This window comes from Coregonus clupeaformis, unplaced genomic scaffold (assembly GCF_020615455.1).
Source record: "Coregonus clupeaformis isolate EN_2021a unplaced genomic scaffold, ASM2061545v1 scaf1801, whole genome shotgun sequence".
In the NCBI taxonomy this organism is placed as follows: domain Eukaryota; kingdom Metazoa; phylum Chordata; class Actinopteri; order Salmoniformes; family Salmonidae; genus Coregonus; species Coregonus clupeaformis.
In genome coordinates, this window is record NW_025535255.1 from 53047 (window position 1) to 68153 (window position 15107).

General features: G+C 43.8%; 1 pseudogene; it reads left to right on the plus strand.

Moving 5' to 3' along the window:
* The window catches only part of LOC121557209, a 61667-nt pseudogene that overhangs the window by 8718 nt on the left and 37842 nt on the right, over positions 1-15107 (plus strand).

Consider the following 15107-nt stretch of genomic DNA (forward strand, 5'->3'; position numbering starts at 1 on the left):
CTCTCTTTCAATCTCCCTCCCATCTGTCTCTCTCTTTCAATCTCCCCTCCCATCTGTCTCTCTCTTTCCAATCTCCCTCCCATCTCTCTCTCTCTTTCAATCTCCCTCCCATCTCTCTCTCTCTTTCAATCTCCCTCCCATCTCTCTCTCTCTTTCAATCTCCCTCCCATCTGTTTCTCTCTTTCAATCTCCCTCCCTCCCGTCTCTCTCTTTCAATCTCCCTCCCTCCCTCTCTCTCTCTCTCTCTCTCTCTCTCTCTCTCTCTCTCTCTCTCTCTCTCTCTCTCTCTCTCCCATCTCTCCCATCTCTCTCTCCCATCTCTCTCTCTCCATCTCAGTCTCTCTCTTTCAATCTATCTCCCTCTCACACACACACACACTGAATGATTTACATTAACTTATTTGTCATCTATTGATCAATATTAGAAGGGTTATCAATTTATCTAATCTGGGGGCTAGGTAGGGTCAGGGTCAGAGAAGAAAGAGATGGTAAAAACTAGAGAATGACCGATAATCATCCGAGCTGATACACTGGGCCTATATTGGCCGTTTTTAGCCTGCCGGCCATTCTCTAATTTTAAGGCTTGTGTCGACGTGCCCGGACATGCATGCAATAAGCAAGCTAGCTAGCTAAGCAGATAGCTATGTGATCTGTTAGCAAAGATTATGATAACTAACCCTTTCACCTGTGGCGTTAGCTAGCTAGCTATATTAGCTACTATGCTAGCTAGATGGCTAGAAAAACATGGTGATTAGATATCAGATAGGAGGGAATAGCCTACTCAGCTAGCTAATGTTAGCTGGTTATCATTTTGAACATCCACCATTTTTCGGGAAAACGAGCCATCTGACTTGCGGTTTTAACTTTTGGCTATTTACTGGTGTGCTGATCTGACCAGCCGCAATCGTATCTGTAAATTGACAGTTGATAGTCGGATTAGATGATTGTCTTAATAAGGGAAAGAAGGAAGTGTTTTAAAATGTCTAAATAAAGGTTGGCAATAGGTTTAGCTACCTAAGAATCGTCCTGCATGTTTATGGACCAAGAAAGCTGTAGATCAGCGCGCGCATGTGTGTGTGTGTGCGTTCTCACTTCTCAAACTATGGGCAGATTTTAGTCATTCGGCAGCAAGTGATATGAGCGATGGACTGGGAGTCTATCCAATCACAGCAGTAGGATCAAGTTACAACCCGCCCATTTCTTGACAGACAGCTGAACAATTGAGTTGTTTAGAATCCTGGCAGCTGAGTTGTTTAGAAATGCGCCCTGACAGCTAAAAAAAAAAAAAAAAAAAGCTTTTTCCCCGAACACGGAAAATGACAAAAACATACTAGTTTCATAAGCACCCCTTGATCACAAATCGTGACGTTACGTTGGACCCATTTGCATTGAATAGATGTTCTTAAATATTGTCAAACTAACAGCATATATGAGAACATCCTTCCATACTTTTATTTTACCTTTATTTACTCCAAACGTCACATTTCAAGGTGTTTTGGACACCCTGGGTTGCACCACCAGCTGCGGCCGCTACTGCATTAAACCCAAGGGTACTTGATGGTAAAAGCACTTACCGTTGACCCTAGTGGCAGGTTTTAAAGGCATCTCCCGACGTCCAATTTCGAAGAGAATCTTGAGCGACCTGGCTGAGAAAGAGAGATATTCATGCAGGGGGGAGGGTTTGAGATATGTAAGGCTGTGTAACTGTGAACAGCAATATAAATGAAGGTTTACTTTTTCCTCCTAGACCAGAGACTGTATCCCAGTTAGCACCCTATTCCCTATATTTATTGACCAAGTGCTACTAGACCAGAGCTGTATCCCAGTTAGCACCCTATTCCCTATATTTATTGACCAAGTGCTACTAGACCAGAGACTGTATCCCAGTTAGCACCCTATTCCCTATATTTATTGACCAAGTGCTACTAGACCAGAGACTGTATCCCAGTTAGCACCCTATTCCCTATATTTATTGACCAAGTGCTACTAGACCAGAGCTGTATCCCAGTTAGCACCCTATTCCCTATATTTATTTATTTTTCATTTATTTATTTCATTATTCATTATTTATTTCATTATTTCATTATTTAACCTTTATTTAACTAGGCAAGCCAGTTAAGAACAAATTCTTATTTACAATGACAGCCTACCAAAAGGCAAAAGGCCTCCTGCGGGGACGGGGGCTGGGATTAAAAAATAAAAAATAAAAATAAAATATATTTATCTGTATTGCTACATAGACAGCGCTCTGCTAGCCAACGCTAGCCAGCCTTATTGTGATGATATGTGTGCAGCAGAATCTCTCCTAGGTGTTAGTTTTACAGGTACACAGAGACATATATTCAGAGAGTTGGGCCCAAGTCGCTCCCACACCATTGCACCTTGTATCAAATGGTGGGCTGGACCTTGCTTTACATACGCAGACCAGCTATATTGGTATGTGTTCATATACAAAGTACCTTCTGGGTAAACTACCTCTGTAGCCTGCTCTCCTCTAGCACTATCAGTTACCAGAAATGGTGTGGTCTTTATACTGTTCTGGTCTGTTCTCCTGATCATCAGTCATCTACTGTTCTGGTCTGTTCTCCTGATCATCAGTCATCTCCTGTCCTCAACTCTTTATACTGTTCTGGTCTGTTCTCCTGTCCTCAACTCTTTATACTGTTCTGGTCTGTTCTCCTGATCATCAGTCATCTACTGTTCTGGTCTGTTCTCCTGATCATCAGTCATCTACTGTTCTGGTTTGTTCTCCTGATCGTCAGTCATCTACTGTTCTGGTCTGTTCTCCTGATCATCAGTCATCTACTGTTCTGGTCTGTTCTCCTGATCGTCAGTCATCTACTGTTCTGGTTTGTTCTCCTGATCGTCAGTCATCTACTGTTCTGGTTTGTTCTCCTGATCGTCAGTCATCTACTGTTGTGGTCTGTTCTCCTGATCATCAGTCATCTACTGTTCTGGTCTGTTCTTCTGATCATCAGTCATCTACTGTTCTGGTCTGTTCTCCTGATCGTCAGTCATCTACTGTTCTGGTCTGTTCTCCTGATCATCAGTCATCTACTGTTCTGGTCTGTTCTCCTGAACGTCAGTCATCTACTGTCCTATATAAACTATATATATATATATATATATATATATATATATATAAGAGTGGCAGAAAAGGTTGTCTCGTCCTTGAGAAAAAGCATCACACACAGAAACACAGATTTGACTGGAGGTTTAAAACCCTGATTATGGAACACCTTTGGGAGACATAATATAATGTATCTAGTATCAACCCAAATTGCAACAGATTTATTTTAAGGACAACTGTGTGTGTGTACGTGTGTGTGTTTGCGTGTGTGTGTGTGTGTGTTTTTATATTTTTTATGTGTGGGTTCTACACAGTCAGCCTTGCATGAAGTTCAGCAATCTGCAGTATCAGTGAGTACAGGTAACGGGCCAGGGTTGGCGGGTCTAATCATCGCCCACAGTCGGGTTGGGGCAATTTAACGACTGCATCGTCCATCGACTATGTTTTTTTGACGGCCATCGTCGATGGTGATGACATTGTGATGTCACAAACGATGGTTTAGCATATTTGAACGTGGATGGCGGGGGCAGGAGTCTGGCAGCGCAGCGCCGTGAGCACATAGCAGTGAGACGTGCCCAAATGGCTACTCCCAAATTGCCGTAGCCTAAAGGTTCAAAACACATGTGGTAGTTAGACTATTAACATAATGGGATAGGATAAAAGTAATCCTTCTACCCCCCCCCCACCCCACCCCCAAAAAATATATTAAAAAAATAAAATAAAATAAAATAAAATAAAATAATAATAATAATGATAATAATAATAATAATAAATAATACTAAATAATACTAAATAATACTAAATAATAATAAATAATAATAAATAATAATACATAAATAATACATAAATAAATAAATATTTTACAAAAAAAATTGTAAAGTGGTTGTCCCACTGGCTATCATAAGGTGAATGCACCAATTTGTAAGTCGCTCTGGATAAGAGCGTCCGCTAAATGACTTAAATGTAATAATGCAAGAGAACAATGTAGATTGTAGAAAAGAGCGGAGTGCACCAAAGCAGAGCTAAACGTCAGATAGGTCCTAAATGGTGTTTTATTCCCTCTCCTTTCCAATGTGGGATGATCGGTCCTAAATGGTGTTTTATTCCCTCTCCTTTCCAATGTGGGATGATCGGTCCTAAATGGTGTTTTATTCCCCTCTCCTTTCCAATGTGGGATGATCGGTCCTAAATGGTGTTTTTCCCCTCTCCTTTCCAATGTGGGATGATCGGTCCTAAATGGTGTTTTTCCCCTCTCCTTTCCAATGTGGGATGATCGGTCCTAAATGGTGTTTTATTCCCTCTCCTTTCCAATGTGGGATGATCGGTCCTAAATGGTGTTTTATTCCCCTCTCCTTTCCAATGTGGGATGATCGGTCCTAAATGGTGTTTTATTCCCTCTCCTTTCCAATGTGGGATGATCGGTCCTAAATGGTGTTTTATTCCCCTCTCCTTTCCAATGTGGGATGATCGGTCCTAAATGGTGTTTTATTCCCCTCTCCTTTCCAATGTGGGATGATCGGTCCTAAATGGTGTTTTTATTCCCCTCTCCTTTCCAATGTGGGATGATCGGTCCTAAATGGTGTTTTATTCCCCTCTCCTTTCCAATGTGGGATGATCGGTCCTAAATGGTGTTTTTATTCCCTCTCCTTTCCAATGTGGGATGATCACGGGCCGCTAAACGTCAGATGGGTCCTAAATGGTGTTTTTTTCCCCTCTCCTTTCCAATGTGGGATGATCACGGGCCGCTAAACGTCAGATGGGTCCTAAATGGTGTGTTTTCCCCTCTCCTTTCCAATGTGGGATGATCGGTCCTAAATGGTGTTTTATTCCCCTCTCCTTTCCAATGTGGGATGATCGGTCCTAAATGGTGTTTTATTTCCCCTCTCCTTTCCAATGTGGGATGATCGGTCCTAAATGGTGTTTTATTCCCCTCTCCTTTCCAATGTGGGATGATCGGTCCTAAATGGTGTTTTATTCCCCTCTCCTTTCCAATGTGGGATGATCACGGGCCGCTAAACGTCAGATGGGTCCTAAATGGTGTTTTATTCCCCCTCTCCTTTCCAATGTGGGATGATCGGTCCTAAATGGTGTTTTTTCCCCCTCTCCTTTCCAATGTGGGATGATCGGTCCTAAATGGTGTTTTATTCCCCTCTCCTTTCCAATGTGGGATGATCGGTCCTAAATGGTGTTTTATTCCCTCTCCTTTCCAATGTGGGATGATCGGTCCTAAATGGTGTTTTTTCCCTCTCCTTTCCAATGTGGGATGATCGGTCCTAAATGGTGTTTTATTCCCTCTCCTTTCCAATGTGGGATGATCGGTCCTAAATGGTGTTTTTTCCCCTCTCCTTTCCAATGTGGGATGATCGGTCCTAAATGGTGTGTTTTTCCCCTCTCCTTTCCAATGTGGGATGATCGGTCCTAAATGGTGTTTTATTCCCCTCTCCTTTCCAATGTGGGATGATCGGTCCTAAATGGTGTTTTTCCCCTCTCCTTTCCAATGTGGGATGATCACGGGCCGTTTACAGCGGACACTCTGTTGTTGTCTGGCTTATTGTTTTATAATCTTCATTGACCTTTTTCTCCCCAGTCCCCGTTCGATTTGCACGTGACTTGTTTTGTTTAGATTTTATTTTATTAGGTTCCCCTTTAGCCGATGCCAATCTGCAGGTTTCTTGGTCCATAAACATGCAGGGAGATTCTTAGGTAGCTAAACCTATTGCCAACCTTTATTTAGACATTATAAAACACTTCCTTCTTTCCCTGTTAAGACAATCATCTAATCCGACTATCAACTGTCAATTTACGGATACGATTGCGGCTGGTCAGATCAGCACACCAGTTAATAGCCAAAGTTACATCGCAAGTCAGATGGCTCGTTTGCCGAAAATGGTGGATGTTCAAAATGATAACCAGCTAACTTTAGCTAGCTGAGTAGGCTACTACCTCCTATCTGATATCTTAGCACCATGTTTTTCTAGCCAGCTAGCTAGCATAGTAGCTAATATAGCTAGCTAGCTAACACCACAGGTGAAAGGGTTAGCTATCTGCAGGTCACATAGCTATCTGCTTAGCTAGCTAGCTTGCTTATTGCATGCATGTCGGGCACGTCGACACAAGCCTTATTATTAGTGAATTAAACTATTGGAGTTTGATTTTTGTTCACTGTGTCAATTCATCCATTTCTCAATACTGTACCTTTCTGTTGTAGAATGAGCTAGCTTGCTGCTTGCTGCTGATTTTCCCAGCTAGACATTCCTCAGCATTGTGCAGTGCTCGTGGCTCAGGCGGTGAGTGACGGCTAGCATAGCAGCAGTGTTGCTATGTAGAGGGACTATTGGCAAAGCCCATAGAGAAGGTTATCGGTCGTACTTTTGTGTTCTTTTGGGTACCTGTTTGGGGTACTTTTGGGTTATTTTGGGTACCTGTTTGGGGTACTTTTGGGTTCTTTTGGGTACCTGTTTGGGGTACTTTTGGGTTCTTTTGGGTACCTGTTTGGGGTACTTTTGGGTTCTTTTGGGTACCTGTTTGGGGTACTTTTGGGTTCTTTGGGTTACTTTAGGTTGTTGTTTTGGGGTGATTAGCAGGACCCCGAAAACTCATTCATTGTGTTATTAGCTCGACTTTTACTATAATAATAATAATAATAATAATATGCCATTTAGCAGACGCTTTTATCCAAAGCGACTTACAGTCATGCGTGCATACATTTTTGTGTATGGGTGGTCCCGGGATCGAACCCACTACCTTGGCGTTACAAGTGCCGTGCTCTACCAGCTGAGCTACAGAGGACTACACAGCTACAGAGGACTACACTACTACAGTAGCTAGCTAGCTAGCTTGGGGAAGGAGTATTTATTCAGCATTTTGGTGTGTACAGCAACTGCTAGCATCATTTTAGCTAGCAAAATTTTCGTTGCACATTTCGAAAAATTCATAAATACTGGTCCTACAGCCACTAAACTCCTTAGGTAGATGTAGAATCAAATGGTTAAAACAGGAAGAAAAACATCAGAATTAGCTACGGATGTGTAGTTTTTTGGTAAGATTAATTCAGACTCTTAACGAAGAAAAGGGGGTTCATTGGACAATGTTACCTTGGTAACACTTTTCAAAATGTTATGAACGCATATTGTAGCCAAAATTATTTACTATCCCATTATTAGCAATCAATAATCAATAATGAAATACCTCCTGTCATTGACAACTTAGATTGGAAAGCTACGGAGGATGGTAGCTGACTCTATAGCCACTCCTATCTGTCATATCTTTAATCTGAGCCTAGAGGAAAGTCTTTGTCCTCAGGCCTGGAGGAAGCCAAAGTCATTCCGCTACCCAAGAATGGTAAAGCGGCCTTTACTGGTTCTAACAGCAGACCTATCAGCTTGCTGCCTGCTCTTAGCAAACTGTTGTGTTTGACCAAATACAATGCTATTTCACTGTAAACAAATTAACAACAGACTTTTCAGCATGCTTATAGAGAAGGGCACTCAACACTGTCACAAATGACTGATGATTGGTTGAAACGAATTGATGATAAGAAGATTGTGGGAGCTGTACTGTTAGATTACAGTGCAGCCTTGGATATTATTGACCATGACCTGTTGTTAGGAAAACTTGTGTGTTATGGCTTTTCAACCACTGCCATATTGTTTATTCAGAGCTACATATCTAATAGAACTCAGAGGGTTTTCTTTAATGGAAGCTTCTCAAATGTCAAACATGTAAAGTGTGGTGTACCACAGGGCAGCTCTCTAGGCCCCCTACGCTTTGCTATTTTTACCAATGACCACTGGCATTAAATAAAGCTTGTGTGTCCATGTATGCTTTTGATTAAAACCAAATGCGTCAGTAACCACCGCTAATGAAGTCACTGATACCCTTAGCAAAGAGTTGCAGTCAGTTTTGGAATGGGTGGCCAGTAATAAACTGGTCCTGAACATCTCTAAAACTAAGATTTGGTACAAATCATTCCCTAAGTTTTAGACCTCAGCTGAATCTGGTAATGAATGGTGTGGAGACTAAATTACTTGGCGTTACCTTAGATTGTTACCTTAGATTGTAAACTGTCATGGTCAAAACATTTAGATTCAATGGTTGTAAAGATGGGGAGAGGTCTGCCCATAATAAAGATATTCTCTGCTTTTTTGACACCACACTCCAAAAAGCAAGTCCTGCAGGCTCTAGTTTTGTCTTATCTTGATTATTGTCGCGTGGTCCAGTGCTGCAAGGAAAGACCTAGTTAAGCAGCAGCTGGTCCAGAACAGAGCGGCACGTCTTGCTCTTCATTGTAATCAGAGGGTTAATATTAATACTATGCATGCCAGTCTGTATTGGCTAAGAGTTGAGGAAAGACTGGCTGCATCACTTCTTGTTTTTATAAGAAACATTAATGTGTTGAAATGTCCCTAACTTACCCCACCAGACATGCCACCAGGGGTCTTTTCACAGTCCCCAGGTCCACACAGCTCTAACACACACCCTTACCCCACCAGACATGCCACCAGGGGGTCTTTTTCACAGTCCCAAGGTCCAGAACAAATTCAAGGAAACGTACAGTATTATACAGAGTCAACACATAACGAAAAAGACATTACAGACAAAGACTTCAATTTAAATACATTTAAAAACATTAACATGTAGTGTGTGTGTGTGTGTGTGTGTGTGTGTGTGCATCAATCAATCAATCAATCAGGAACTCTCTTCCATCTCATTTAGCGCAAGTAAACAGCAAACCTGGTTTCAAAAAACAAATAAAGCAACACCTCACGGCACAACACCTCTCTCACTTTTTTGTGTGTATGTACTGACATGTACAGCATGTGTAACTGATAGATGCACACACACACACACACACACTACATGTTAATGTTTTTAAATGTATTTAAATGATAAAGTATTTTGTCTGTGATGTCTTTTTCATTATGTGTTGGACCCCAGTATGACTAGCTGTTGCCATTGGCGATCCTAATAATAAATTTAAAAATCTATCTCCGATTCCCCGATAAAATTTCATGCCATTTTTAGCAAAACAGTTTTCTCCAAAGCATCTTACAGTACGTTTTCATACTAGTGGCCCCAATGGGAATCAAACCCACGACCCTAGCATTGGTAGCGCCGACTCATGACTTATGGCCTTTCTCAAAATTGGACACGCATTAATCTCTCTCTCTCTCTCTCGCTCTCTCTCTCTCTCTCTCTCTCTCTCTCTCTCTCTCTCTCTCTCTCTCTCTCTCTCTCTCTCTCTCTCTCTCTCTCTCTCTCTCTCTCTCTCTCTCTCTCTCTCTCTCTCCCCCTCCCCCTCTCTCTCTCTCCCCCCCTCTCTCTCTCTCCAGGACCCGAGGAGTAAACACAGGTTTAAGGTCCATACCTACTCCAGCCCTACGTTCTGTGACCACTGTGGATCCCTCCTCTACGGGCTGCTACACCAGGGCATGAGATGTGACCGTACGTAGCGCTCTGTGTGCTCTCTCCTCCTCTCTCTGTTTCTCTCCTCCTCCTCATCCTCCTCCTCCTCCTCCTCTCTCTCTCCTCCTCTCTCTGTTTCTCTCCTCCTTCTCTCTCTCTCTCCATCTCTCTCTCCTCCTCTCTCTCCATCTCTCTCTCCTCCTCCCTCTGTTTCTCTCCTCCTCCTCCTCCTCCTCCTCCTCCTCCTCTCTCTCTCCTCCTCTCTCTGTTTCTCGCCTCCTCCTCCTCCTCCTCCTCCTCCTCCTCCTCCTCCTCCTCCTCCTCCTCCACCTCCTCTCTCTCTCTCTCTCTCTCTCTCTCTCTCTCTCTCTCTCCATCTCTCTCTCCTCCTCTCTCTGTTTCTCTCCTCCTCCTCCTCCTCCTCCTCTCTCTCTCTCTCTCTCTCTCTCTCTCTCTCTCTCTCCATCTCTCTCTCCTCCTCTCTCTGTTTCTCTCCTCCTCCTCATCCTCCTCCTCCTCCTCCTCTCTCTCTCCTCCTCTCTCTGTTTCTCTCCTCCTCCTCCTCCTCCTCCTCCTCCTCCTCCTCCTCCTCCTCCTCCTCCTCCTCTCTCTGTCTCTCTCTCTCTCCATCTCTCTCTCCTCCTCTCTCTCCATCTCTCTCTCCTCCTCTCTCTGTTTCTCTCCTCCTCCTCCTCCTCCTCCTCTCTCTCTCTCTCTCTCTCTCTCTCTCTCTCTCTCTCTCTCTCTCTCTCTCTCTCTCTCTCTCTCTCTCTCTCTCTCTCTCTCTCTCTCTCTCTCTCTCTCTCTCCTGTAATCTAATAGTAATAGCTGCAGTAACTGCCATGATTCTGTATAATAATCACTAGGATCTCATTTCCCGTGTGTGTGTGTGTGTGTGTGTGTGTGTGTGTGTGTGTGTGTGTGTGTGTGTGTGTAACACTGTGTATATATTTCTCTCTCTAGACTGTATGATGAACATCCATAAGCGGTGTGTGCCCAACGTTCCCAGTCTGTGTGGAACAGACCACACTGAGAGGAGAGGACGCATCCAGATCACTGCAGACATCAAGGACAACAAACTCACTGTCACCAGTCAGTACACACACACACACACACACACGGGCACACACAGACACACACACACACACACACACACACACACACACAAACACACGGGCACACACAGACACACAGTATCTCTCCAGGAGGATGGCTGGCCACTCCTGCTATGAATACACACTCACACGCACTCACACACTCACACACACACACACAGACACACACACACAGACGGACACACAGACAGACAGATGCAGTAGAAGGTGTAGGCGGTTGTGACTCAAGGTTGAGTCGGTGTGTATGGTTCTGTTTTCATTAGTTTACTTCAACACTGGAACACACACACACACACACACACACACACACACACACACACACACACCAACATGGGTTTCGTAAGACAGCTCTTGTGTGTTGAATAAGCAGCTGTAGCAGTAGAATAAAGACAGGGGCAGATATTCTAGATAAAGACAGGGACAGATATTCTAGATAAAGACAGGGGCAGATATTCTAGATAAAGACAGGGACAGATATTCTAGATAAAGACAGGGACAGATACTCTACAATCTAGTTATATTGGACAAGACCATGACATGGAGATTAAGGACTTGTTTCTATTGGACAAGACCATGACATGGAGATTAAGGCCTTGTTTCTATTGGACAAGACCATCACATGGAGATTAAGGCCTTGTTTCTATTGGACCAGACCATCACATGGCGATTAAGGCCTTGTTTAAAGACTTTACCATCATAACTTCCTTCCTTCCTTCCTTCCTTCCTTCCTTCCTTCCTTCCTTCCTTCCTTCCTTCCTTCCTTCCTTCCTTCCTTCCTTCCTTCCTTCCTTCCTTCCTTCCTTCAATCCTTCCTTCCTTCCTTCCTTCCTTCCTTCCTTCAATCCTTCCTCTCTTCTATTAAGCAATATCTGATCTGGCAGATCTTAACATTGGTCCGTTACATAGCTATCACCTAGTCAGTCATGTTGCATCATTGATTCCACAAGGAAAGGAGGGAGAAAGGAAGGAAGGAAGGAGGGAAGGAAGGAAGGAATGAAGGAAGGAAGGAAGGAAGGAAGAAGGAAGGAAGGAAGGAAGGAAGGAAGGAAGGAAGGAAGGAAGGATGGATGGTAAATGTGTTTGAACAGGGAAGGGAAGGAAGGAAGGAAGGAGGAAGGAAGGAAGGAAGGAAGGAAGGAAGGATGGATGGTAAATGTGTTTGAACAGGGAAAGAAGGAAGGAAGGAAGGAAGGAAGGAAGGAAGGAAGGAAGGAAGGATGGATGGTAAATGTGTTTGAACAGGGGAAGGAAGGAAGGAAGGAAGGAATGAAGGAAGGAAGGAAGGATGGTAAATGTGTTTGAACAGGGGAAGGATGGATGGTAAATGTGTTAGAACAGGGAAGGATGGATGTATTGTGAAGATGTGTTGAGCAGGGCCCTAACCTCAGAGTGCTGTTATAGGATCAGATCATCAGACTGTGTAGAGTCTCCATCTAGTGGTGGAAATATAACACTGCAGACTGTGTAGAGTCTCCATCTAGTGGTGGAAATATAACACTGCAGACTGTGTAGAGTCTCCATCTAGTGGTGGAAATATAACACTGCAGACTGTGTAGAGTCTCCATCTAGTGGTGGAAATATAACACTGCAGACTGTGTAGAGTCTCCATCTAGTGGTGGAAATATAACACTGCAGACTGTGTAGAGTCTCCATCTAGTGGTGGAAATATAATCATCAGACTGTGTAGAGTCTCCATCTAGTGGTGGAAATATAATCATCAGACTGTGTAGAGTCTCCATCTAGTGGTGGAAATATAATCATCAGACTGTGTAGAGTCTCCATCTAGTGGTGGAAATATAACACTGCAGACTGTGTAGAGTCTCCATCTAGTGGTGGAAATATAATCATCAGACTGTGTAGAGTCTCCATCTAGTGGTGGAAATATAATCATCAGACTGTGTAGCGTCTCCATCTAGTGGTGGAAATATAATCATCAGACTGTGTAGAGTCTCCATCTAGTGGTGGAAATATAATCATCAGACTGTGTAGAGTCTCCATCTAGTGGTGGAAATATAACACTGCGGGTCAGACTAAGACTGCTTATTGACTCCAATAGTCCTCTGTTCCGCTAATAGAGGTAGCTAAGCCTCCTGGAATATGTACTACTTGGGCGTGCAGGTTTTCATTCCAGCCCTGCTCTAGCACACCTGATTTGATTAATTAGCTGCTGATCATTGTTTTATGGGCCAGAGTCAGTTTCCATTATATTAATAGACTGCAGTTCCTTTTACATCCCCAGGGGGCTGTGAGCAGGTACACTACGAAGTGAAGGGGTAACGGTTGGGAACAAAGGGGGCTGTGAACGAGGGTACACTACGAAGTGAAGGGGTAACGGTTGGGAACAAAGGGGGCTGTGAACGAGGGTACACTACGAAGTGAAGGGGTAACGGTTGGGAACAAAGGGGGCTGTGAACGAGGGTACACTACGAAGTGAAGGGATAACGGTTGGGAACAAAGGGGGCTGTATGTATCAACCGTCTCAGGTAGCATTAGTGGTTAAGAGCGTTGTGCCCCAGTAACCGAAAGGTCGCTGGTTCTAATCCCCCCCGAGCCGACTAGGTTGAAAAAATCTGTCTGTGCCCCTTGAGCAAGGCACTTAACCCTAAATTGCTCCTGTAAGTCGCTCTGGATAAGAGCGTCTGCTAAAATGACGTAAATGTAGGTGTGCTGATCTAGGATTAGATCTCCCCTGTCTATGGAAACATATTGCTGATCTGGGATCAGATCTCCCCCTGTCTATGGAAACATATTGCTGATCTGGGATCAGATCTCCCCTGTCTATGGAAACATATTGCTGATCTGGGATCAGATCTCCCCTGTCTATGGAAACATATTGCTGATCTGGGATCAGATCTCCCACTGTCTATGGAAACATATTGCTGATCTAGGGATCAGATCTCCCCTGTCTATGGAAACATATTGCTGATCTGGGATCAGATCTCCCCTGTCTATGGAAACATATTGCTGATCTGGGATCAGATCTCCCCTGTCTATGGAAACATATTGCTGATCTAGGGATCAGATCTCCCCCTGTCTATGGAAACATATTGCTGATCTGGGGATCAGATCTCCCCCTGTCTATGGAAACATATTGCTGATCTGGGATCAGATCTCCCCCTGTCTATGGAAACATATTGCTGATCTAGGGATCAGATCTCCCTGTCTATGGAAACATATTGCTGATCTGGGATCAGATCTCCCTGTCTATGGAAACATATTGCTGATCTGGGATCAGATCTCCCCTGTCTATGGAAACATATTGCTGATCTGGGATCAGATCTCCCCTGTCTATGGAAACATATTGCTGATCTGGGATCAGATCTCCCCTGTCTATGGAAACATATTGCTGATCTGGGATCAGATCTCCCCCTGTCTATGGAAACATATTGCTGATCTGGGATCAGATCTCCCCTGTCTATGGAAACATATTGCTGATCTGGGATCAGATCTCCCCCTGTCTATGGAAACATATTGCTGATCTGGGATCAGATCTCCCCTGTCTATGGAAACATATTGCTGATCTGGGATCAGATCTCCCCTTGTCTATGGAAACATATTGCTGATCTGGGATCAGATCTCCCCCTGTCTATGGAAACATATTGCTGATCTGGGATCAGATCTCCCCCTGTCTATGGAAACATATTGCTGATCTGGGATCAGATCTCCCCCTGTCTATGGAAACATATTGCTGATCTGGGATCAGATCTCCCCCTGTCTATGGAAACATATTGCTGATCTGGGATCAGATCTCCCCTGTCTATGGAAACATATTGCTGATCTGGGATCAGATCTCCCCTGTCTATGGAAACATATTGCTGATCTGGGATCAGATCTCCCCTGTCTATGGAAACATATTGCTGATCTGGGATCAGATCTCCCCTGTCTATGGAAACATATTGCTGATCTGGGATCAGATCTCCCCTGTCTATGGAAACATATTGCTGATCTGGGATCAGATCTCCCTGTCTATGGAAACATATTGCTGATCTGGGATCAGATCTCCCCTGTCTATGGAAACATATTGCTGATCTGGGATCAGATCTCCCCTGTCTATGGAAACATATTGCTGATCTGGGATCAGATCTCCCCTGTCTATGGAAACATATTGCTGATCTGGGATCAGATCTCCCCTGTCTATGGAAACATATTGCTGATCTGGGATCAGATCTCCCCCTGTCTATGGAAACATATTGCTGATCTGGGATCAGATCTCCCTTGTCTATGGAAACATATTGCTGATCTGGGATCAGATCTCCCCTGTCTATGGAAACATATTGCTGATCTGGGATCAGATCTCCCCTGTCTATGGAAACATATTGCTGATCTGGGATCAGATCTCCCCCTGTCTATGGAAACATATTGCTGATCTGGGATCAGATCTCCCCTGTCTATGGAAACATATTGCTGATCTGGGATCAGATCTCCCCTGTCTATGGAAACATATTGCTGATCTGGGATCAGATCTCCCCTGTCTATGGAAACATATTGCTGATCTGGGATCAGATCTCCCCTGTCTA